The sequence below is a fragment of the Dermacentor andersoni genome, chromosome 10, assembly GCF_023375885.2.
Source record: "Dermacentor andersoni chromosome 10, qqDerAnde1_hic_scaffold, whole genome shotgun sequence".
In the NCBI taxonomy this organism is placed as follows: Eukaryota; Metazoa; Arthropoda; class Arachnida; order Ixodida; family Ixodidae; genus Dermacentor; species Dermacentor andersoni.
In genome coordinates, this window is record NC_092823.1 from 89,520,201 (window position 1) to 89,546,547 (window position 26,347).

The following is a 26,347-nucleotide window of genomic DNA, read 5'->3' on the forward strand; positions in this document are numbered from 1 at the left end:
ACAAAAGTAGCATTGGTCTAGATGGTAGAGAGTCCAGGTTATACCAGCATTGAACAGGACGTGCCCTATGTCTAGCAGTTTCTTTGTTTCTTGAGTAGCTTTCACAACTAACTATTCCTTCCTCTTTACAATGCCAACAATTCCTTAGCGTGAATTTTCTTGGTGAAAAGAAACAATTGCGGCACGTTCTGTGTGACTGCCCATTTGTGGTAGCACAGAATGGTTGTCGGCAACACGCTGGGCAAGCTTGACAACCGTCACTTTAGGAAAAGCGATTCTCGGACATTAGTTCCAGGTGACGTCACCGCAGATGCTCTAGTAGCATTAGTGGTTTTTAATCCCACTGGAACTGACTGAAAAAGCTGCCATCATTGTCATTTGCCTTCATAGCGCTTGTAAGTCCAGATTGTCATCGTATCTTTTCTCCTGAACTTTTCTATCTATTCTTCACGCCAGTGCAGGGTAGCCAGGCAGCCAGTTACTCTCACTGACATTTCTGCCTTTCATCTCTTTTCTCTCTCCCTCGGATCTCTGTGATTACTGCTTTATAACTACCTTAGTGAAAATATTTGCGTCTTCTGACATGAAGCTGGACGAGTTGAACGGGCAACATTGAATGTGAAGCCATAAACACATGTTTAATATTTCTAGCGTTCCTGTCAAAAGGTGGAGAAGTTACTCGCCTGTGAGGGATCGCAGGATGAACTGAGGCACTGTAAGAAAAAGAAGTTTTGCATCAGAACAATAACTTTTAACCTTTTTCATACAATCTATTATTGTAAAACGATTTGAAGGACGATCTGTCTCATCCTCCTCATTATAATACCTTCAAGGACCGATCATCGCTTCAAGGTGGATCTACCGTCTTGTCGCACAGAATTGTGTAATGACTCTTTTGTTCCTAGAAAAAGTGCCGCATGGAACCATCTGCCCTCCACAATCGCCAGCATAACTGTTGGCCACGAGTTCCAGGTCGCTTTAAAAGATGCCTTGTAATATATATATATATATATATATATATATATATATATATATATATATATATATATATATATATATATTGTTAGCTTCACGTCTTGCCATGTTCCCCCTACTCCCTTCTGTAGTGCCTTTTGGCCCGGAACGTATCTTCAATAAATAAATATATACGGTATTCTTGGTTCTGCATGGCAAAATAAATCAGTAAATGATACCCGATATTTACTCATGCCATGGTTGAATAGCGGCCGAAAAATAGTATTTCTTTGTTATAAAGTGAACCTTGCTTGTTAGTCTGCTTCCGACGTCTCCCGACTAACCCTTAACGCTTCATAGCCGCTTTCTGCAATTAGAAGTCAAAACCATCGCATTTTTTACTACATAAGTGAGTGGCATCATTAGGCGGGCGTACCCAAATTGTAGCTAATAACGGACCCAAATGGTGATTATAATAAAAACCGAAGGAGTTCGAATATTATAAATTTGGACTACGAATTATAGAGGACTTCATATTTTGTTCGAATTAGAATCGAGAATTACCTACTTGAAGTTGTCGAATATTCGCTCTGTTTGCGTGCTATAAAACAAAACAACCGCTGTTGCACTCTAGAGGGAAAAGGAGAGATGCAAGTGAACTCTTCCAAATGAGTCAGAAGGCAGAAGGGCCATCGATGCACTGGCCAACCAGTACCCCGGAGAAAGCAGAGAGGAAATCAAATACGAGCAATAGTTGCCAGTGGTTAAATTAGAATGTTTTCTCTTGAGTGGCCCACGAATTGGGTGCTTCTTTTCATTTCACATTGGGCCTGTTTCAGCATGTTTGGATTCCGAAACAATTTCCTCTGTTTCAATACTGCAATTAGTTTCTTCAAGGAGCACTGTCCTTAACTACACTAATCTCTTGTCGTACTGTTTTTTTTTGTATGTGTTTCATTGCTGCCCCTGTCATGGTGCGCTAGATAGAGTATTTCCTTTGCCTCTCATTCACAACCTTCTCAGTTGACGAGAAATCCAGTCGTTCACAGCAAGGAGTGTATCGCAGAACCTAAACAGGGCTTTTTCACTTTGCAGCAAATTTCGTTATCTGAGTCAATATTGCAAGGTCGACTTTTTCTGTGAATAGTCGTATTCCATTCAGTGCGAAATTTTATTGGAACATTCTGCTAAATATCCATAATGGTGCCGCCTAACAACATGACTATATTTAAGAAAGGCTTAATGTGACGATGGCTCTTCAATTTAACGCCTTAAGATTGTCCTAAAAGATTCCCTAAATATTTGCCTAGTCATTTGGGATACTGCTTTGTGCACAGTTTCTGACTGCTTTATTCCATCTTTTGTGAACTTTAAGTTATATAAAACGTGGTATCGCTGCAATTTTATCCGGCAAGGCCATGCACGCAAACAGTTGACCCGTTTGAAGGCAATAAAAAGAAAGTGTTATTTTTCTGTTACAGCGACCATAGTGCTCCACACAGAAGTTATTAGAGGGTACTGCAGCGCTAGTGTTAAGAGAAGCTACGGGTATGCCTGTTCATGTGGCATAGGCAAGACGGCAACTTAATTGATTTGTCTAAACGCCTTTGTTCTGGCATAAAGCGGCTTTGTGACTTTGTAAATTGATCATTTTCAAGAAACTGTTGGAGAGTACACAGAACAATTTGCATTGAATCAGCATGGGTGCAGATATTTGTTGCCAATGTGTGGTCAGAAAGCTGTAGTTGCTGGGAATTTCGCAAAGAAACGAAGCGCAATCAATAACGCCAGTAAAATGTGCGAAGCCATTATTATAAAGGTGGACAAATTCACGTTCTACCTTTTCTTTGCATGGCAACCCAGGATTCCTTCAGTTACATTTATTGGAAACTGTGCGGCAAGGATATTGCGATCTTATAGAAAGAAAATGGTTACCCTTACCGTGGCCAGCTTTCTCACGTTTGGCAGTTCAATGCCTTCACAGGACTCTGTAAAAAATGTAAGTAACAACAAGTGCATGCTCCGAAAATATGGTAAAACGTGCATTGAGATCGAAACTGCCTCCCTGTATTTGAATATTATGACATCACGACGTATTAATATTTTTTCCGCAGGCACGTCCTGCGCTTAGTATTTAGAGGGGTAGATAACTGTTTCAGAATAATTCACTATTTTGAGAGAAAATAATTAAGCAGCAGCAAGAAAAAGCGTTTCTACCTTTTTAACAAGGTGCTTCGCAATACGCAGCTTTCGAGATTCATAAAACCGAACAATTGCTTACCTTCAGTCGCACAGTCAGCAACGCTTATATAGATGAAAGGTGAACATAAAGCCATATAAGTTATGGCCACTAGGTAAAGCATCCTGTATCGACGAGCTATACAGTACCGATCAGCAAGCGAACACAACTCAGTGCGTGGAACGTACGTGGTGTTGTCATTGATAGCTCGACCTCCCGCCCTTTTTAAGCACAGGTTTTATCACTCGTAACGGGCAGCTCAGGTACTAGTATTAAATAGTACAAAACAAAATATGAGAATGTTTTTCTTTCGAACTTGTAGCTCCATGCATTTTCAACCCCTACATGTTTGAAATCCGAAAACGTTCACGTGTGTTGGAACATTTCCTACTCTTGCTGATATGCATCCTGTGCGAGTTCTAGTACTTGTAGGGCCCTAAAACACGTCACAGGTCAATACCCCTTGAAAAATACTGTCGAAATGAGTAGAGGGAGGCAGCTATTTTGTTTGATTCATTTCCTTGGCCATGAGTTTGCCTATATGTTGAAATAACCAGACCTGAAGACAGCTGTTTGTCGGCGATCCTGATAAAGCACTTTCCGTTAGCGGTAGATTGCATTCTTCAGTACGGTCATATAGCATCCGCTCGCTTTTAGTTCACGTATGTTTGCTTATGCGTTGAAAAGTAGTTTGTTCATGCCGTGCTTGTGAAATATCAAATGAATGCCATGCAAATCGAGTGCAGGTCGCTGCGCACATGTGACCATGCTTTTTCTTCACATCAGGTCCGATATTTCTATACGCCATAATTACTCAAGGATAGCTAATGCTTGCACTAAATGATGCTCTACCTCGGGAAATCATAAATCCATGGGGATGGAGGAATTGCTCTGCCCTGCGTCAGCTGCATGGATTTTCATAAGTGTAGTTGCGTTTAGAAGTAAAATCAAAATCTAGCGACCCTAGTGAACAGAAGTTTGAGTTAGGCCCATGATAATGTGTGGAAAAGGTTGCCCAATTCATCTATGCATCTCAGTAAGAAATAAAAATAACGCAGTTCTGCAATTGCTTCAACCGGGACATATAAAATGTATACAACTGATGCATAACACGCTTTTTCTAACTGTGCACAAACCTCGTAAACGCAAACAATTTCCTGTAACCTGTAGATTCCTATCTTACACTTCCTGCTTCGTATATCTTAAGTCGTGCAGTTTACGAAGCTGTGGCATCGGCTTTTCGTGCGGTACTAGGGATTTTTAATCTTCTTGCCTAGGTTAATGTTTTACTCTTACAAATTTCCGAACATGTTTATTAAAGCGCAGGTTATAATTAGGAATCGTGTCTCTACAATGGGTAGAATGTAATTTTCTCTCTCAAGTACAAGCAATTTTATTCAAATGGCACATAACATGTTTGCCTCATTAGAGCCTTTCAGCGTTTTACATATACCGAATAGCGAAATCGGGAGTTCGCACCGAGCTAAAGCTTGGTGTTGATGTTCGTGTCAGTCGTGTGTCATTTAATTTTTTTCCACTTTCACCTCTCATCCAATTGGCAAAGAAGACGATAGTTGGTACACGACGAACTGTACATTTCACTAGACATATATTAGACCCGGAATGGTGCCCCCTGAGGAAAGGATGATACTATCCAATTAAAATGTTTTTTTTTTCAATTTATCATGCAGAATCTTATCCTGTATCTATTATTTTATTCACATATTAGTATGCTTAAACGCAGGCTTTTAAAAAAACAAAGCCTGAAACATTGCTTTAAATTACCTCTAGCCACCGCAGAACTTATCTCCTCACCGTGCGGACCTCGAGGTTCATTTTCAAACTTAAGGATACAGAAAGATATCTTGAAAAATAACTTCCTTAAATTCCTCCCCCCCACCTCCCTCCCCCAATAACGTGTACAATAGATGAAATGATTGTAAGCCGGGCTGGTTGGTGTTTTGATGTATCAATGTACACAGAGCAAAAGAAAAAAAAATACGCCAGACTGTGGTTTTTTTCTCTATTACGCTGCACAGTAAAGGTCACTATTGCTCCTTGGACAAAGCAATCGAGATTTTGTCCTTCAATAGTCTCTAGCTCGTTCAACACATACCATGCTTTATTCTTGGGAATTTTCGGGGATTACGGGAGATGGAAATTCAAGACGATGAGCAAAACCTCATCTGGGTGGGTGAGCGAGGCAAGAAACCCTGCTTTTATTCTGCCGCTTTATGACGCTCTCCTTCAGAGAGACGATAGTTCACTGATTTTCAGCGGAGCAGATAATATTCTCCCCCCCCCCCCCTCGTCGTCTTCCGAATGCATCAGGTTAGTAAGTTCGGAGCGCCCACTGTGGGATCGCTCACAATGATGTCATCAAAATGGCACAAGTAGTCATTGTGCGATGTCGTTAGAGCTCGTTTGTTCCAGTATATATTCTGTAGGGGAAATCAAGCCGTTCAATGGCGATAATGTATTCGAGACCGATTGCCTCAGTGCGTTTAATTGAGCACTGTCAAAGAACAGGTTGGTCAACAATTCTGCTGGAGAAGCTATTCAGAGAGCTATGCCGAAGAAGGCGGAGTTACGCAACACAGATGTGGAGTCTTCACCGCGTCGACGCCGCGTTTACGGCTACTACTACTATTACTACTACTAATACGGTTAGTACTATTGCAACTCTTATTGCTGCCTCTGTTGCCTACTGGTACTACTACTACTACAGCTACTGCTACTACTACTGCTCGCACTACTTCGACTACTACTTAAGCCACTAGTAGAGAGACAAAGAAAGCTGCCGCAGCCACTACACCTAAATATAGTAGAATTAATAACCGAGATTCTTGGCAAGTGTTAGACTATTCAGCGCTTCTTCTCAAAAGTGACCCACGGTCGAGGGTAGAACTGTTGAATTATATGGCCATCTGATACTGTATAGTAATTGACTCACGGCCTTCCGAACGGGAAAGCTGGCCTTGCTCCTCGGTTCCACAGCTTGTGACCACGGATGCTGTATGGAAAGCAAGTAAAAATTCAGTGGCTATATAAAAGCAACTGCGAAAGAAATGCGGGAGCATTACGTCACACTTCTTTGAGGTGCCGGATCCATGACATCAACCGCGCCCACCACTATGCAAAAGATTGTTCAGGAGCTCCTTCGGTAAACGTCCGGCGTCTTTGAGCAGCGAAGTGCCAGCAATGGTGGTCCACAGCAAACCATCGTCACTAGCGATAACACACACAACATATATATATATATATATATATATATACATATATATATATATATATATAAATATATACCCGCTTCAATGACCTCCCATCCCTTCTATACCTCTCCCTTGTGACCGGCTTCCTACACTTCACGCGGGTACACTTTATTCCACTTGGGCACATCTAACGCTAACGCATTAATCTAGGGACAGAAAAATGTATATAAATAAAGCATAGTACTTATTTCCACAAAGAAGTAAGTCGTGTATTCAAAGATAACAATTTAGGAGGTAGATTCGGTTATTTAAGCGAAGAAAATGCCTTTAAAATCCCTTGAAGTTGTTCGAGGCGGGAGGTTCTTGCCTACTTCTTCAGATATATCACGCACGTGGTACTTCTACGTACAGTTCTACGTCAACTGTGGTTGTGTGCAGACGAGTGAAACTCTGCCCTTTGAGATTCTGAACAGTAATGAAGTTTGTTACCTAATACGTTGCAAGTATATGTCAGTTTAATCATTTCATGGACAAGGTTTGAAAACAGCACCCCTTCGTAATGGCATCCGCTATAGAAGCGGAGACTAAAGTGTGTGATCGTGGTCTGTGTTTGCGTCCGTGTTTCTAGCTTTAGCTTCCCGCTCTGGATACTTCAGGTACGCATCTCGTTCGAAGCTTTATTGCGATAGCTAATATACATACACCGGAGGCTCATTATTGCGCTGCCGTCGCCGTCGTGCTGTCCCGTTATCGACGGCGCATACGAGGTTCACGCACTGATGATTAGAGGGTCTCTACAGAGACGCAGAGTGCTGAGGCTGCACAAACGACAAATTGAAGTGAGCGTCAATGCGTCTCCCAACAAGCTCGGTGGTGAATCCAGGACAGCGTTCTTCCTTCCGATGCAGGCATAAGCCACAGAGAAAGACATTACACAACTGCGGACACTCCCAAAGCGCTTAGCGGCCGTGTTGACTGCAAGGCACCAAGCGGATTGGATTAACACTTTCCGGTTAGGGTTATGGGCGCGCGCGTTTTGAACGCCAGCTAGCAGGCGGTAAGCCGGCGGCGTTTTTTTTTTTTTTTTTTGTCGAGGCTTTATTAATTTTTTTTGCTACTGCTGCTCAACCGCACGTGCTCGTAGTGCGAAATTGCTTTATTATTCAGAAAAATTATTGCGAACCATCTTTACAAGCGTTCATCGCATCTGTGTCACGTGCAGTTGTATAAAGTAGAACCAAGACTCCTTCTAAATGAGGAAATTGTTATTCCGCTCTACATAAATGCTGGTGCAGGGCTTTTTGTGCATCAATCCAACTTCCTGGCACGAGGTAAGCAGCAGTAGTTTCCGCACGAAACCCCACCGCGCGGCATCAGCTGAAAAAGGTTAATTTCGACGATCTGTCATTTCGGTACTTTGACCTTATAGAAATACTGTGTGTATAGGCGAAACGTGGGAAAGCGGTGAATGGGTTGCATCACAAACAAAAGCAGCTCTGTTTTAAATGCATGGCGTACAAAATGCCCGACTCATCCCGAACAATGCCGTGTATAGCATATGAAAAAGACATCTGATTTCCAAGCATTCCCTCTTTCTCATGAATTATTTACTGCAATTAAATAGCACAAATACTTGGGTGAAGGCGCGTTTCCAAAACAACGTGGCATTAGCCGACATTTTAGTACGCTGCATACGCAAGTTTAACTACCTTGCAAGCCCTTGCGTTACTGGCGCGGGCCATTCAAATGTAACTCTGGCACTCTTCCACACTTGACGAAGAGATTGGTCCTCACGGTGGAGGAACAGGTTATCGACCGATAATGTCCATCCGGGTGCATTACTGTAAGCGTGACGAAAATGCACAGCTCGCAAATATTTGTTTTCTTGATCGCTTCCAGAGGTGGTTTGGTAGTTGTTGACGGTGTAGCGATCTTATCGTTATATGTATTTTTATTTTTTTGGAATACGATAATCTTCTGTATGTTGACGGGATGTTAGAGGAGCAATACGTCTGTTCACAGCGAGAAAATCCGAAGGCTGTGTGCGTGGGAGATAATGTAGTGTGAGGGATCGAGAGCTCACCAATGCTTTTACTACCACGTTATGTGTGCATTGCGATTCTCATAAAAGCCTGTTAGAGAGCAAGGCAACCGCTTAAAATAATCGCGAAGGAAAAACATTATGGGGCCTTACGTGCCAAAACCCCATTGTGATTACGAGGACCATGCTGGACGCTCGCAGACCGCCTTCTACTCGCAATCAAGACAAATGCGCTGGTCTAAAAGAGTGTTTTCACTCGTTCAGAAGGCAGTTTTCGAGCTCTTGATTTGTGAGCTCCTCCGCGTTATCATGTACGCGTTCTGCCGGCGCAAGCAGCACACTCCAATGTTATCACTCCTGGAAATTGCTCGTCGCGTTTTAGAAAAGCGGGAGTACCGAAGTAAGGCATCTGTTGTCGATCCGTAGAGGGCGTCACAAATTTGTCTCACTGAGATTCAGTAGAAGCGAAACGAACTACGTCACACGGCCGAGCTGCTTTTCGCGAACTGCCTCACAACGTCCGGCGCGGCCACTGTGGCTGAAAAGTACCACAAAAAGTAACGAAATAACTTACGATAACGTTCGGGGTCAGAGAACGTACCAAAACTTGTCCCAGTAAGAGTCAGTACACGCGAAACTGCGTCGAACGGCCGAGGTGCTTTTCGCTAACCGCGTGAGAAAGCCGGGTGCGGCGAGTCTGCCCGAAAACTACCGAAATAAGTAGGGGGTTAAGAGAAAGTGGCGCAGATATTTCCCAGTACGAGTCATTAACTCAAATTCTCTGCGGCAGGAAGGCCGCGCTGTTTATGCCTAAGAGCGTCACAAATCTCAGTTCCGTGCCGTGGAAGCCAAAGTTGCTTTAAATGTGTCGCAGACTGTAAAGCAAAAGTTCTCACCTTGCCTTGCCGTGCAGTGGTGCCGTGTCGAAGGGAACGGAAGAATACCCCGTGAACCCAACAAACAGACTACGTCCAAAAGAAACGCGTCACAGAACCGGCGAACCGGCCCCGCTCCTTTCAGTGGCGTGTCTGGTGCTTTACACAAGCACCGGGCGCGTCTGGCCTGCCGCTAGCTCGTTGCTAGGTAACGCAAGAAAATATCTCTTAAGGTATACGCTCATTTATACGTAAAACATTTTAGTTTTAGCGGGAAAGAGTAAAAAATAAAACGTTAACGGTAAGTTCATTTCGCATTATTTCCTTCTTTTTTTCGATGCTCGCGTCAGCTAACGGATGGGATTAACACTAGGCGTGAGGTGTTTGTTGTTGCAAGTTTTCTGCGAGTGTCTCTTGTTGAACTTCTTTCTCAATGCACGAGCCTTGTGGTCACGCACGCACCATCGGCCCACTGTAGCCTTCTTACCCAACTGCTGTGTGCCCACGTACTGGTCAGAGTGGAGGGGGCAGCAAAAGTGAAAGCAACGCCATACGATATTCCATCGAGTGCCGACAAACGAAGACGAGCTTCCGTCGGTCTCAGTACGACCCACACCGTGGCACCGGTGGCGTTCATTACCATGCCGGCGTCGTGACAAGCCGAATCGCAGCTAGGGTCAGCGCGCCGTTCCTTCCACCCAACAGCACTTACTTAGCGTCCGAACACTGCCCAAAAAGTTCGTGCTCAGCGCGAAGCTTTGCTTTTGCGGGGAAAGCTTCGGCCAGAATTGCCGCATAGCTGTTAAAGTTATTGTTAGACATCGTGCATTTGTGAGCTAATGAGGCGCCCGAAAGATAATTGAGTATTACCCTGCCAATGCACTCGCGTTACTTACCTGCCACGACCACAAGGAGTGAGACGATGAACGACCTCATTTTGGCGCACATACTGGTACACATGCCAGGCAATGCGAGATTCACATGGAATATATATGCGCCTGAGGTGGCACGATTGCACGTACTAGCCGCTTTTGGAAAGAGCTAGGGAAAGGAGAGCAATGATAGTAGCTCTTATGGGGGTCGCAGTTTTCGTCGTCGCAGGACTGAAACTGTGCGCTTCTCTGCAGAGACTAAACGTGTCATCAAATTCTTGCATGACAGAGATGACCTCGTCGCGCATCACGAGGTCGCAAAGTCCATATTTATCTAGCAAACTACATACATTGTATGAACAGAGTAGTCGTCACTGAAGAATCCTCACAAACTGATGTAATGAACAATGCGAGAACATAAAGAAAACAGACTGTTTTTGTAGAGCGTTAAGGTTAATATATGCGCAGACGTTCTGGCAGCGTATTTCTATCTCCAACTACGCAGTGGATGTTGAATGACAGGTACATTACTCAGCCTTTCATTCTACAGTCCGTCTCGCCAGCGATATCTTATTTGTGCAGGAAAATGTCCGACAAAACATCGCTGCAATAATTATATACGAAGGATGCGCATATCTACGTCGAAAAAAAAAAAGAATGTGATGTTAGTTCCTCTGGAACGCGTAGGTAGTGTCCCCTTCACCAAACGAGGTCCCTCACCTCCAGACGGGAAAGCGTGAAACAAATAGCACTGCGTCACTCAGTGGAAGGGTTAAGGCCAGGTTGCTTCAGCATTTTATTTCATTTTACTATCAAATGATTATGTTATTGAGGAAAGAAATATGAGGCCGAAATCGTGAAGCTTTCTGTTCCCGAATGCTCGTTGCCATTTGCCGGCGGGCTTCGTTAATAACATATCGAGATTAGGGTTGGCTATCATGTTAACTTGCGAACGATTGTAGCGCAAGAGGTTTCCGTTAATACGTGCCCTGCTTAGTACACCTTGCATTTATTTTGCTATACGAACTGACGGCCTCCCTTCAAAGTGTGGTAAACTGTCATATATTATATTTTAGCGTTATTACTTTTGTTTCAATACATATCTTCGTCTTGAGGGAAGCACTCGTGTGGGCCAACACGTTGTACACACTCGGTACAGCATCAATATTTTTATTGATTGACGATAACAAAGAGATTCAGTATACGAGAGGCAAAGAGCGGAGTAGGTCCTCCGGGTTTCCTTGCATCACCTACAATTATTATTACCCGCCGTTGTGGCTTGTTTGCTTTGGTGTTGGGCTGCTGAGCACGAGGTCGCGGGATCGAATCCCAGCCACGGCGGCCGCATTTCGATGGGGCCGAAATGCGAAAACACCCGTGTACTTAGATTCAGGCGCACGTTAAAGAAACCGAGGTGGTCGAAATTTCCGGAGTTCCCCACTACGGCGTGCCTCATAATCAGAAAGTGGTTTTGGTACGTAAAACCCCATAATTTAATTTATTATTTACAATTATTATCGAAGTGCATGTGATGCATCGCACATATAAATACTGCTAGACGTCTCAATGTCGCGAGACTGAGAGTGAGACTTCCTATAAAAGCATACATCAGACAGGAACATGTTGATAAACAGTGGTAAACAGAAAATTGAGTTATAGAAATGTTCAATTAAGCAAAAAACAAGACATATATACAATATTATACCTGCATTATAACTGTGAACATTAAAAAGCGTTTATGAGTTTAACAAGTATGAGCGAAAAGCCTTTTTAAACGTTTCAAAGGATTTCTGCTTTGGCAAGGAATTGCAGAATGATATTGGCGAGAAGCTAGCTGTAGACTTGCCATAGTTAGTCCTGGATTTATGTTCGAGAAAGTTATTTCAGTTTGCAAAAGGAAGTTAGATTCCTTTGGCATTTACATTTAATTTATTCTTTTTTAACCATTCAAAAACTGCATCAAATCTGCATTTACATTAAGCAACATCGAGTTAACATCTTCATCGGCGGCCATTACAGTGGTGTCATCCGCATAAAGTGTACAGGAAGAATGTACAAGAGTTCGCGGAAGATCATTGATGTAAATCAGAAGTAAAAGTGGACCCAGGATTGACCCCTGCGGAATGCCCATGTTGATGGTTCGGGCATTACAATAGGTACACGACACATGTACATTTTGGTCACGATCATGCAAATAACTATGAAGTAGTTCTAATGGGGGCCAGGATACACCGATTGACTGCAATTTCTGCAATAAAATGTCGTGCATAATCAAATCAAAAGCTGTTGAAAGCCTATAAATAAACCTCCAACGACATTACCGGTGTCAATTACAGAATAAATTTTTTTTCTGTTAGCGATATTAGACCAAATTCAGTCGAGTATTCTGCTCTGAAACCACACTGGTGATTGCAAAGAATAGGAAACTTGTCTAGATGGGTTCTTAAACGTCCTGCAAAATGCTTTTGTATGACTTTGATTAAAAAAATTGCTATGGGACGGAATCTAAAAGTTAATCACTTGTCTCGTTTCCTAAAGACGGGAATAATTTTCGTTTTCTTCAGCGCTGTTGGAAAGAAGACAGTTATAAATACAAGATTAATGATGTCAAAAGTACATCTCAGATGAAATGCGCTAAGATTTTGTGTTGGCAGCAGAAAAATTATCAAGACCAGCATCTGCATTCTTAATGCTAATGATAACGGTGTAAACTTCCTCCGGTGAAGCCGGATAAAGAAGAAAAAATGTGATAACCGCGAGCTTGTGTAGTTGAGGGGTGCTGCCGACCGAGGTTGGTCAATGCTGAATGCATCAGTGAAAGCATTTGCAACATCAGATCGGTTTTCAATCACATGGTTTCCCGAGTGAATCAACGTTATCTCTGAATGCGCAGTAGTTCTACCAAGAAAGGAATTAACAATTTTCCACTGTTGGATGCCGTCACTCTCAGCCCGTTTTATTTTCTCTTCAAAGTACTTCAATTTAGCGGCTTTACGCAATTTTCCTTCAGTGTTTCAGTAATCGTCATAGCCCCTCTGTAAATTATCATTAAACAGCAATTTTTTTGTCTTTTCGTATAGGTTATCCTTGTAGTGGGGACATTTTAATAAATTAGGTCTCAGGCACGGTTCAATCGGGCAGCATAATTTTTGTGCACGATACCAATGTCGAGGTGGCTGAAAGTGCATTTGCTATGCTGGATAAAAACTGTTTATCAGCAATTTTCGCATTATTGCACTTAAATATTGAGCACCAGTCACATTGCTCAATAACATTAACGATTGACGCTATGTTTAGGCGATTGTTAAGGTGCCGGTTCATTTAGGTAATACTTGGAGTGGTTAGACGCGCGAAAACCGGGTTACATACACTACGACAACACCAGCTTCAGGAGGATTATTGTGGTTGGACAAGATGTGATGTAACATTTAAGGTCAAATCTGGTCGCCTGTGATGTGGAAAGCATGTTGATATTAAAACAACTGCACCACCATGAGTATCATACTTTCGGTGAAAAAATTAACAAACATAAAAAGAAAACGTGAGAAGGTCCTTATCACTTTCACCTAAACATGTTTCATTAATACATATATACGCAAAATGGCGACAAATGGACAACAATGAGTTTGTAATATTATCAGAGTTTCTTCTTAGACTTCGAGCATTATTATACACGAATGACCTACATGGTAGAGACAGTTGCGAAGCAAGATCCGAAGTTGAAATATAGGCCCTCGTATGACTAGATAAACGCTACAGACGCTGGGTTGTAAATACATCTGGGAGAATATAAATAGGTCGAGCTCCGATGTTATGCAAAACACCCTGCTGTTCGCCGACTTCCTTGTATTTATCCGGTGGTTATCTGTCCAGAGCGACGCTCACTGTTTCTCTGTTTGGAGTGCAAGGGCTTTAGCGAAAAGCGTTCTTGTCTGGCGAAATGTGATCGTTGACAAAGACAGCCTGAGTATTTCGCCAAGAAAATTCAATGAAACGGTAGTTAAGGTGAGCGTTGCGTGCCTTCCTTGTAAAATCAATCTTTTTCTCAAGGGAACAGACACGGGCCACAATGTTTTGTTGCCCTGACTTTGCTGGTACTCGGTGAACAACACCAAGATGAGTGTTGGATACCGGACAGCTATTTTTGTTGCCAATAGACTGCACTGTCAGCCACCTTTTTTCCTAGTGCCTCATTCTCATTCTTCAAATCTTAGTTATCAGAACAAAGCTATTTCTTTTGATCATGCGCTGCGCCTCGACAATGTCATTAAGCACATTGAGGCTAGCAACCATGCTCGTAACTTCCGATTTAAAAGCACTGAGATCAAATCCCAATGCTCTAAGCTTCATTTTGACATCAACTAAGGTTTTGTCTATGAGCTCTGTCATTCGTGGTCAAATTTTGCTTCAAGGCTCTTAGCTAATTCGATATGCGTTGGCCTCGCGAATCCACAAGTTGAAAAACGGGCGAAAGCACAAATTAAAAAGAGCAGAAGCAGCGGTGGTTGCGATATAAGACAGCACGTACTAGTAATGTTTCAGCAAATCGCCTGACCCGTAGGACGAGGGAACAGCAATTAGGCTCGTATCCGCAACCACCACCGCTCTGACGCGAGCTTGCCACCGGTCACTGCTTATGTAGCCCGGGCGAAGGAGCAGATCGACGACAAGAGTACTGGGGGTGGCAGATATGATGCGTTTTAATAAACCTCGTATAACGAACCCCCGTACAACGTACGAAAGAAGAGAAAAAAATGCCGTTCATTAATTATTTACGACGCTCGTAACTATGCCAAGAACGCTAAAGTTCTGTCGCGCATCGCACTTAACGAGACCCCCATTTCCATCAACTTGGCGTAACGTAGAGTTATTTTGGAACATCGGGAAGCATAGCTGAGAATGGCCGTGTGACACTTTCTAACAATTCTTTACGAATTTTTTTGCAGAGGCGGTATTTTGTTCAAACGCATTCGATTTCGCGCGCGTAATTGAGATAGCCTTGCCGCCATACCAGATAAATGTGATCTCGATGAACCACGTAAGCTGACTAACTCCTGTGCTCTCGTAAAACACCCATAAAACTTCGGAGCACTTGCATACATATTTGGTTGGCCATAATTCTCCCAAGTACTGAATTTTTCTGACGCATAATGCATATAGTACCCCATACAGTCATCCATTCCAAACATGGCGCAACGCTTATTTACGTGAGGACACTGGGAAATGTAGCGTAAAATGGCCTTATATTTCGATGCAGCAGTTCATAAATAATATTTATACGAACGCTGCATTTGATGCACACGCATTTACGGTCGCAAACAGTATTGCCCTGGCGTTCCCCATGTTCTTATATTTCATCTCTGTAGCGTTTGAAGTTGCGCCATGGAAACGTGCTAAATTATGTGTATTCCGGAAATACTCGTAATGCTCCGGAACGTTCGCATATGTAATGTATATTAAAAGCCAAAATTAACCGTCATTTTGATCTTTGCCTAAGCATAACCACTAACGTGTCCCTTCTTTTCACCAAGTATACATAACGTGCCTTGTTTACATCAACGAGGTCACCAGAGAAACTAGCAACGAACCTCGTATGAGGAATGAGAATAGGGAAAGAAAGATTTTACTAAACTTTTGGAAAGCTTATATTGAAGCCAGGAACGTTAACGTCTCGCATGCCATGGCACTTAACATTCACACTACTTTCATTGAACTTGAAATGGTGGTCTTGTACAGTCGCTTTGAGACTTTGGGATGCATTGCGGATAACGTCAGTATGACAGTCGGGAACGCTTCAATAGGAGACTTGCCTAATGCTTACGGCCTTGTGCTACAGTGAAGCGAAGCTGGTTTCAGGTTGCCATAGTGGGGGACTGACTCCAGAGGGCTCTAGTATCCGGTTAGCTGCGCGACCGTGTGTGTGAACATAGGTTCTATTTCTCCAGCGTTCGTTTCCTGAAATTTCGCATTCACCTACAGCTATTTCCCGGCATGCAATTAGATTGTCTACGTGTACGGTTGCGGTCGTAAGGCGTACATAGAGGCGCTAAATTGAGCACGTGGTTAAATGCACCGACTTCCCTTGCGGACTCCATCCTTGGTGGCCGTGCCAACCGCTCATTTATGTTTCACACTAATTGCAAGAGGTAAAAGCAGAAGTTTTGATTCACCATTCACACAATAAAGTTAGGGTTCTATTTATAGCGTTTTTACATGGTTACTGAACATTGTCACACAACGAAAACTGTGTAGGCAACAGCAAGCACTTCTCTTGAGCCAAGAATGATATGCCGGGCAATGGCGGCCACGAAACCCGACCTGGGCCACAATTTCGTTGCGATGGCTTTTCAGACGATGTTCCTTTCCGCGCTTCCTGCGCTACATCGTGGTCATAGGGATGCTCAGCCGGTGTTATCAATGAGATCATCCGGCTATGAGCGGTAAACGATAAGAGCGCCAAAAAATCGAGTGGAAGCATCGCTACAGTATCATGGCGCCGATCATCTGGCCGAACACTGTGTCGTTCGAGAGGCAACTGCGGAAGAGCAAGAGCATGATCGCGCACTTCGCTTCAGTAGTACGCAAGATATCGCAGCGTGCAGCATTTTCCTTTTTTGTTTGTTTTCTGTGATGGAATCTGGAATGACGTAATACTCCTGCTGTCAAGCCCTCCCCCTTTCACCGCTTGTGCATTGTAGTGGTCAACTATGCCTTCCTGAAGCAAGAAGAGGGTAATGCCAAGACATTACGCTCATCCAGTTCCGTTCTCAGGGCAAGTTATGCGGCGAACACAGTATGGGCCCATCAGAAAACCGTAGCTCAATGAGAGCTGTACCAAAGCTTTCTCTGCGCGTCGTGCGCACGCCCGCAAGTCTATCTTTTACGACGATGGAGGATATTCAATGTGCGCGAACGGTGGTCGTCAATCTTCAAAAGTAATTCGTGTACACATATACACCAATTCCTTGAGTGCCGTGAAACATTTGAAGCAAGTCAGACAGGCTGCGCAAGTTGAAAAATGCGTACTGGTACTTTTACAGGCTCCTGATTGCGATATTCAGACGCCAATGTTTTCTGCAGACATAACGATGGACTATCTTTTTTTTTATTACACGAAACTTGTGCTAGTTGCAGAAGTCTGTCAAAATTGCATATTTAAAAGCATGCGATAGTCGGCTTTTAAATATGCAATTTGCAAATATGCAAATATGCATGCGATAGTCGGTATTTGCTGCCTTAATTCACCGGCAATTTCCGGTACGAGTAGGCGGATTGCCTACGCTCTAGCCCTCTTTTCTTGCCAGTTGCACATGTTTCTGTATAAAAATCATTTCTAGTTTCTGTATTATATCTATATATATATATATATATATATATATATATATATATATATATATATATATATATATATATATATATATATATATAATCTGTTTGCGAAACCAGGCAAACGTCTACAAAAGGAGGGACTGTCGCTGCATGTGGTCCCCCCCATTGAAGCCAATCTTGAAAAAGACAAACTTGCCGCCGCAGTTCTGACCGCATTAATCTGCACAGCCTTTAACCGTGTCCCCGCGACGGTTTTACAGGGCCAAAAAGAGCACTTAATTCATCCGGGACGATGCGCTTGCGGATACAGAAGGCGCCACCTTGCCAGGCATGTAGCGTCCACGATGTGGGTCAGTGAATGGTCAGTGATGCGAGGAGAGGGAAGAACACGGAAGGAAGGGCTCACTGAACGACAAAGATACTTCATTAAAGCTTTCTTTCTGGCCGAGTTGCTGCATGCTTGATTTGAAAATTATAACAGCGCAAACACATGCAACCACAAAGGAACTATTCTTTGTGACATATTTTAGCAACAGTAGATAAACTTTTAGATAGGTCTTTTTTCGAGGGGTTTGTTTTAAGTGTCTTTAGGTACGTTGATGACATTTTAGTGCTTCTAAAAAAGCAGACAGCCTTCACCTACCTCTCTACCGTGGGTGAAGTTTTAAACGCATATTGCAAACATGTACTTGGGCTCGATTTTACCCATGAATTACCTTATGCAGACGTTTTGCAGTTTTTAGACCTGTGACTAACCTTTTGTGAAAGCCACGTTTGCTGGGGCTACTTCCTTCGAGCAAAAAAGGATTTGTTGTCATTTGATTCAGCACATTCCAAAACTGTAAAAAGAGCTATGCCGTCGCACTGTTTGGAATCGTCCCTTCAGAAATCGTGCCCGCACCTAATGCGGAAAAGTTTTGAGAACTGTGCCAGCCGACTTTTGGCGGCGGGGTGCCCCTGGTTGATCTTGATTGCTGTGTTTGAGAACCTCTTTCAAAAGCTAAAACTAGATGACTGTCAAAAGAAAAAGATGACCGTCAGAAGACGGACAAGCCTTTGGTTGTGCAGTACCTACGCAAGACTTACCACGATCTCAAGGTGGGCAACAGGCATGGGGTATCCGCTGTTTTTTCGGCATCCAACATGCTGGCACATTTATACCCGCGCATCTGCAACTCGAAAAAAAGAGGTTGTCAGGTAAAACATGACATGTTGATCGCCAAGTGTTCCACGGGAGTAATCTATGCCATTCGCTTGAAATATGGAAGGCTTTATGTCGGCGAATCCGGCCGCTGCATCAGTGACCGCTTGAAGGACCACGCCCGAAATTTAAGTGATCTAGAGGGCCAGTACGCACATTTGGCCGCACACGTAATTAAATTCAGAGGTTGCGAGGGTAGGCTGGGAGAGACAAATACTCTCGGTAAGAGTGCCGACATGACGGCGTGCGTCAGTTTGAAAGCGTTCCACATAAAGAAATATGGCAGCAAGTGCGTAAACACCGCCACAGTATCGCTATTTGCTGCAGAGCTTGAATTTTTATATTGTGACCACTTACTGAATTGATTGTCTGTTAGTATATGTCTTGCATTTTTTCTAGATTTCTTGTCTTCTATTTCTGTTTATTGCCGGCACGTACGCCCATCGATGCGCGACGTCATTTTTCCCGATTGTATCGCTCTCTTGCCCTTCAACTCTGCCTTTCGCCTTATATAAGGTGTTCGTCTTCCGCCAATAAAATTTAGCTGACAGCGCTTTTCTCGTCCTTGTTCCTTTGTGGTTACATGTGTTTGCGCTGTTATAATATTCAAATCAATTATGCACCAACTCGCCTAGAAAGAAGTTTTAATTAGGACATGTTGAATACTAATGATTGACATGTTTACAATGGGAAGCGTTTTCTTTTATTTCATGCAGACTTTTTACTCATGCAGAAAAGATGTTTTTATTTTTGCCAGAAAGTGAACACATTATATTTGTAACATTTTGTGTCTATAATACATTTTCTTCCTTTTTGCTGTGCGTCTCGTGTGTTTTCTTCCTTTCAGCAAGTAGCAACTGCTCGGTATGCTGGCCTGGGAGGCATTGCCGATAACTAGAATTTTCGCGAACGACGACGCCATGACACCACAAGGTTTGCAAAGGTAGGCTCTCGGATCAGTGCAAGGAAAAGTTGTCACGGAAGTGCGGCGACGGATTCTTTCAGCATTGGACCACGTGTGCGCGCGACTTCGCCAAATCAGCGATGGCCCTGTGCCATCGATTGTGCCGCGTGCAACGAGCACGTGGCGAAACGCTTCATAGCGGGACGCCGCTCCTACACAGTGCCAGGCTAAATACCGCAGGCCAAGGTGTCGCACGCCGGCGATCACTCCGCGAAGGCGCAGGGCCTGCTCAGGTGGCAGCTCCATGGACGGATGAGTTCCCTTCAGTCTTGATCGCCGTCATGCGACATTTTGGCCCGCGGGGCTGCGTCTAATCCTGTGTAAGCGCGTCACCCGTGCCACCAAGCATTTATTCAGGTGCTTGCCGCACCTGAACTAGAATGCCTCTAATTCCTTCACAAAACTGCCATATTGCCCTTCATAACCTCCTTGTCAGAGGGGAGTGCACCCGTCGTGGTTACTTAGTGGCTATGATGTTGGGCTGCTAACACGAGGCCGCGGGATCGAATCCCGGCTGCGGCGGCCGCATTTAGATGGGGGCGAAGGGCGGAAACACCCGTGTGCTTAGATTTAGGTGAACGTTAAAGAACCTCAGGTGGTCCAGATTTCCGGTGTCCCTCACTACGGCGTGCCTCATAATCAGATCGTGGTCAAGACGAATAGTCACGACGAACGTGCGCACTCATTTCATTTCCGCCATCATCGAAAAAGATAGACTTACGGGCCAGCACAGTACGTGCATATAAGGCGTCTGGGCCGCGTCCACTCTGGTTCAGGTCTCATTGAGCTGCGGTGTTCCGACATGCACATACTGTGTTCGCTGCATAACGCGGTTCTGAGAACGGAACTGGATAAATGTAATGCCTTGGCATGCTCTTCTGCTGACCCCATGGAGGCATAGTTGACCACTACAAAGCACAAGCGGTGAAAGGGAGAGTCCTTGACGCCATTTCGGATACCATCACAGAAAACTACAGGAAAAAATGAAGCAATTCATGAAGGGCTGCATGCTGCGATATCTTGTCTACTGCTGTAGCTAACTGCGTGATCATGCCGCGTCCGCAATGGCCTCTCGAAAGATACAGTATTCGACCACATCACTGGGGCCGTGATATTGTAGCGATGCCTTTCACTCTATTCTATGACGCTCTTATCATTTACCGTTCACGACCGGCTTATCCCATTGATACCACGGACTGAGCGTCGCTGTGACCACTACTAAACACAAAAAGCATGGAAAGGAACATCGTCTGAAAAGCGATCGCTACGAAATCGTAGCCCAGGTGGCCTTTGGCGGCCACAATTGCCTTCAGATTGTTCTTGGCTCAAGAAAGGTGCCTGCTGTTGCCCACACAGGAAACACGACGCTGATTATGCATGCGATGCTGATTGAACTATTTAAATTGTGGGGTTTTTCGTGCCAAAACCACGATCTGATTATGAGCCACGCCGTAGTGGGGGACTCCGGAAATATGGACCACGTGGGGTTCCTCCACGTGCACCTAAATCTAAGTACACGGGTGTTTTCGCAATGTGCCCCGCCGAAATGCGGCCACCGTGGCCGGAATTCGATCCCGCCACCTCGTGCCTTAGCAGCCCGGCACGACAGCCACTAAGCAACCACGGTAGGTTTGACGCGGATCAATAATGATGTAAAAAAGGCTATACACACAACTTTCAGTAGCCTGTATGAGTGGCGAATTGAAACATCTGCACTTAGCTGTCGCAATTGCTTTGAAAAACAAGCAAACGGTTGATACAGCCCCGAAGCGACTGAGTCCACGAGTGAAGGTGGTTCATTGAACGACGTGCTGAATTAGCGCATCTATGTACACCTTACGACCGGAACCACACACGTAGACAATCTACTTGCATACCGGCCCGTAGCTGTAGGTCGCAATCTCAAATTTGAGGAAAGGAACGCTGGAGAAACAGCACATGTATGCATTCACACGGCCATGCAGCTAACCTGACACTAGAGCCCTCTGGAGTCAGTCCTCACCATGACATCCTAAAAACAGCTTGTTTCACTGCAGCACAGGGTTGTAAGAATTATGCAAGTCTCCTATTAAAGCGTTCCTCAATGTCAAACTGACATTATCCGCAATGCATGTCAAAGTCTTAAAGTCACTGTACAAGACAGCCATTGCAAGTTCAATGAAAGTAGCGGAAATGTTAAGTGCAATGGCAGGCGAGACGTTAAGCTTCTGGCTTAAATATAAGGTTTCCGAAAGTTCAATAAAATGTATTTTTCCCTATTCTCATGCGCCATATGAGGTTCGTTGCTAGTTTCTCCAGTAATCTCCTTGGTGTAAACAAGGCACGTTGGTTTTATCTGGTGAAAACAAGGGGCACGTTACGGGTTATGCTTAGCCAAAGATCAAAGTGACGGTTAAAATTCACTTTTAAAATAAATTACATATGCGAACGCTCCAGAGGGTTACGAGTATTTCCCGAATACACATAATTTAGCCCGCTAGCATGGCGCGACTAGGGGGAACGCCAGGGCAATATTCTTCGCTAAGGTAAATGCGTGTCGATCAAATGCAGCGTTCGTAAAACAATTTTCTTTATGAACTGCTTCATCGCGATATAAGGCAATTCTACGCTACGTTTCCCAGTGTTCCCAGGTAACTAAGCGTCGTGCAATGTTTACAGTGGGAGACAATATGGAGCATTAAATACATTATGCCTAAGCAAATTTCAGTACTTGGGACAATTATGGCCTGTTCAAGAAATTGCCTGTTCAAGTGTTCATAAGCACATATGGTTGAATTTTCCAAGAGGCCATCTTAAGTTCAATGGGTCGGGAAACTTTATCGTTAGTGGCCCAATTAGGAATATTGAAGATATTATTTGAACCCTCATTTTTGTGCAAATATTGATGCGTTATAGAAGGTTTGCCTGGTTTCCTCGCTGAACTGAATAACGTAGCTTGTTCATGTTTGACGAGACTAAGGGCCAGGTAATGGGTGTTGTGAAGGCAAGTTTAAGGGTGAGTCGGTGATCTTGACCTTCACGATCAAATATATATGCAAATTCTCCGAAGCTTTATGAATGGTTTACGAGCGCAGAGGACTTAGTCCGCTTCCCTGGTTACCGAGATCACATTTATCTGATATGGCACGAAGGCTATCTCAATTACACGTGCAAAGTCAAATGCGTATGGGAAAAATGCAGCCTTTGCAAAAAACTTGATAAGTAAGTGCTCCAAAGTGTCATACGGCCATTGCGAGCTATGCTTCCCGATGTTCCCTAGGGAACTCTACGTTTCGCCAAATTGATGAGAATGGGAGTTATGTTAAGTGCAATGCTTCACAAAACTTTAACGTTCATACCCTAATTCTTGCCTGATTAGGACCGTCGCAAATAATTAGTGAAGCCTATTTTTTCTCTTAATTTGTTCGTTACACGGGATTCATTATACAAGGTTCGTAGTAGGTGATGGAGGATAACCCCGATAAACCTCCTCAACTCCATGTCTCTCGGCTTCTAAATGACTTCGCTCTCCTCAATCAGTGAAAGATACTAAGGCTGCGCCAAACTTGTGCAACGTACTTGTCTACAAAAGTGCGTCCCTCGAAACGAAGACATATAGGGAAACAAAAATAATATCGATCAAATATGAGATGTGACAGTTTACCGCAATTTGAAGCGATGCTGCCTGTTCGTATAGCAAAAGAAATGCAAGGTGTACTAAGCAGAGCACGTATTAACAGGAACCTCTTGCGCTACAATCGTTTCCAAGTGACCATTATACCGAACCCTAATCTCGACACGTTATTAACGAAGGCCGCAGACAAATGACAATGAGCACTGAGGAACAAAAATCTTCATGATTTCGGCCCCTTGTCTCTTTCGTCAATAGCAAAAACAGTTCATAGAAAAATGATATAAAATGCTCTAGCAACCCGACCTAACGCTTCCACTGAGCGACGCAATAACATTTGTTTTCCGCTTTTCCAATAAAATTAAAATCATATTTTTTTTATATAAATGTGCGCTTCCTTCATCTCTAGTGACAGTCTCGTTACTTTTGTCGGACATTTTTCTGAAGAAATGCGATATCACTGGCGAGACAGACTGTAGAATAAAAGGCTGAATAATGTACCTGTCACTCAAGGGTGACTCCCTAGTTGGAGATAAGAGTACGCTATCAGCTTTTTCTGCGCATATTTTAATCTAGACGCCATACAAAAACAATCTGTTTTCTTCATACGCACGCGTTGTTCATTACATCTGCTTATGAGTTTCATTTATTGAAGACTGCTCTGTTTATACAATGCACGTTGTTTTCTAGATAAGGATCCACATTGCGACTTCCTGACGCGACACGCTAAAGGTCGCACGTGTCATTTCCGTCATACAAGAATTTCGCTACATTCTGAGTCTCTGCAGAAAAGCGTACAGTTGCAACTCCGCCACGACGACGACTACGGTGCGGATAAGTGCGACAATCACTGCTCTCCTTTCACTAGCTCTTTCCAAAAGCGGATAGGTCGCGCTATTGTGCCACCTCGGGCGCATATATATTCCAAATATACCTCGCATCGTCTGGCATCAATTCCACTATGTGCGCCAAAATGAGGTCGTTCACCGTCTCACTCCTTGTGGTCCTGGCAGGTAAGTAAAGCTCGTGCATTGGCAGCGTGCTACTCAATTATCTTTGGGGCGCTACATTAGCTCACAAATCCACGATGTCAGAGGACAACTTTAAAATCCATGTGGCAGTTCTGGCCGAATCATTGACTGCAATGGCGAACCTTCGCGTTGCGTACGAACTCTTCTTGCAGTGCTTGGACTCAACGTAGCTGTTGCTGGGTACAAGGAACGGCCCCCTGGCCAACCCGTAACCTACCTGCTATCGGGCTTGTCACGACGACGCCGTGACAAACAGTGCCACCGGTGGCATTTCGCGCATCTTACTGAGGCCGATGGAAGCTTCTCTTCGTTTGTCGCCACTCAGTGAAATATTGAATTACTTTACTTTCGCATTTGCTGCCCACACTACTCAGGCCAGCGGAGGTATTCTGTAAGAGTCCACCTAGTGAACGTGTCGTTTCGTCTGCTGCTGAAGTGCTCATTGGAGGTTGCGCCTTGCTGCTGCGGGTGCGCACGCCATGGCCAGCCAGTCAGAACTTCAACAGCAGACGAAATGTACACGTCCACTAGGTGGACTTCTGCTGAATACCTCCCCAGTGCATGCACACACAGCAGCTCTGCAAGAACGCTAAAGTTTGCCGATAGTGTGCGCGTGATCACAGCACTCATGCCTGCAGCGGAAGGACGAACGCCATCGTGCATCAGCCACCGAGCTCGTTGAGATACGCGTCGACGCTCACTTCGCTTTGTCGTTAGTGCAGCCAAATGCACTCTGCGTCTCTGTGGAGGCCCTCTAACCTTCCATGATCGAACTATGTAGGCACCGTCGATAACGGGTCACCACGACAGCAACGGAAGGACAATAATAAGCCTCTGGTGTCTGTGTATTTGCTATCGCAATAAAATTTTCGAACAACTAATTTCGGGGTGTGAAGCATTTTGAGCGGCATTATATAGCTTTATAGCCGTAGCATACGGCGGCATGTGTTCTGTTCCTCAAAATAGGCAGAAAACATTTTGAATACGGGAGCTAACGTTCACCCGATAATAAAGACTATCTTGCTTTTTTTGTGTGTAATTTACTTTTATTCTCTCTTTCTAAAACCTTTTCTACAACACTTCTTTCAACGAACACTTTCTTCGCCACATTTATATGTTGAGGGCATCGTTTTTTTAAAGAACTTGTTACTGCAATTTTGTTTTTGTGGCTGCCTACGCACAAGTACCGAACAGTTATTTCTGCGGTGTTTAATCTCTTCTGGCTGGAGGTATTTGTGCCTTGCAGCGCAACACGTACATTCACGCCATGTTACTTAACGAGATCCGTAGACGAATCTTCCAGAGCGGAAAGCGCAAGCTAGTTACATGGGCGGAAACATATACCACAATCATCCTCTTTAGTCACCGTTTCTATAGCGAATTTCGTTCCTACACCAAATGCCATTACGAACTGGTCCTGTTTTCAAACCTTGTCCAATAAATGATTAAGCCGACAAATGCATATAAATATATTGTAAAATGATTCTGTGCTTTTCCGATTCCCTAAGGGCAGTGTTTCTCTCGGTTGCACACAGCCGCAGTCGACGCAGAATTCAACGTATAAGTACCACGTGCATAATATACCTGAATCGGTAGACAAAAACCCGCCTTAAACAGCTTGAAGGTTTGCTAAGAGCATTTTCTTTGCTTAAACAACCGAATGTATCTCCTAATTTGTTATCTTTGAGTGCGTGACTTATTTGTTTATGTAAATATGTACTTTGCTCTATTTGCATACTTTTTCTCTGCTGATATTAATGCGTTAGTGTTAGAAGTGTAAGTGGAATAAAGTGTATGTGTGTGAAGTGTAGGAAGCAGGTCACGTGCTAGAGGTAGAGAGCGGATGGCAGAGCTTTGAAAAGTTCGTCTGTATATATATATATATATATATACGCACACTCTGGATAAGGGGCGGATGCCGACCGAAACGGCAGTAAAGTGCGCGCATTATTTCTACTTTTGCTGTCCCGGAACCTCTGATTCTATGCTATATATATATATATATATATATGTATATAT

At 43.9% G+C, this 26,347-nt stretch overlaps 1 long non-coding RNA gene across 1 annotated transcript; it reads right to left on the bottom strand.

The window, feature by feature from the left end:
• Positions 1-682: 682 nt before the first annotated feature.
• On the bottom strand, positions 683-18,829 carry LOC129388369 (uncharacterized). The gene is made up of 4 exons (XR_008615328.2): positions 18,609-18,829; positions 6,147-6,206; positions 2,896-2,942; positions 683-713 (listed from the first exon to the last, which is right to left on the bottom strand). It is a non-coding gene; the product is annotated as an uncharacterized lncRNA (long non-coding RNA).
• Positions 18,830-26,347: the final 7,518 nt, after the last annotated feature.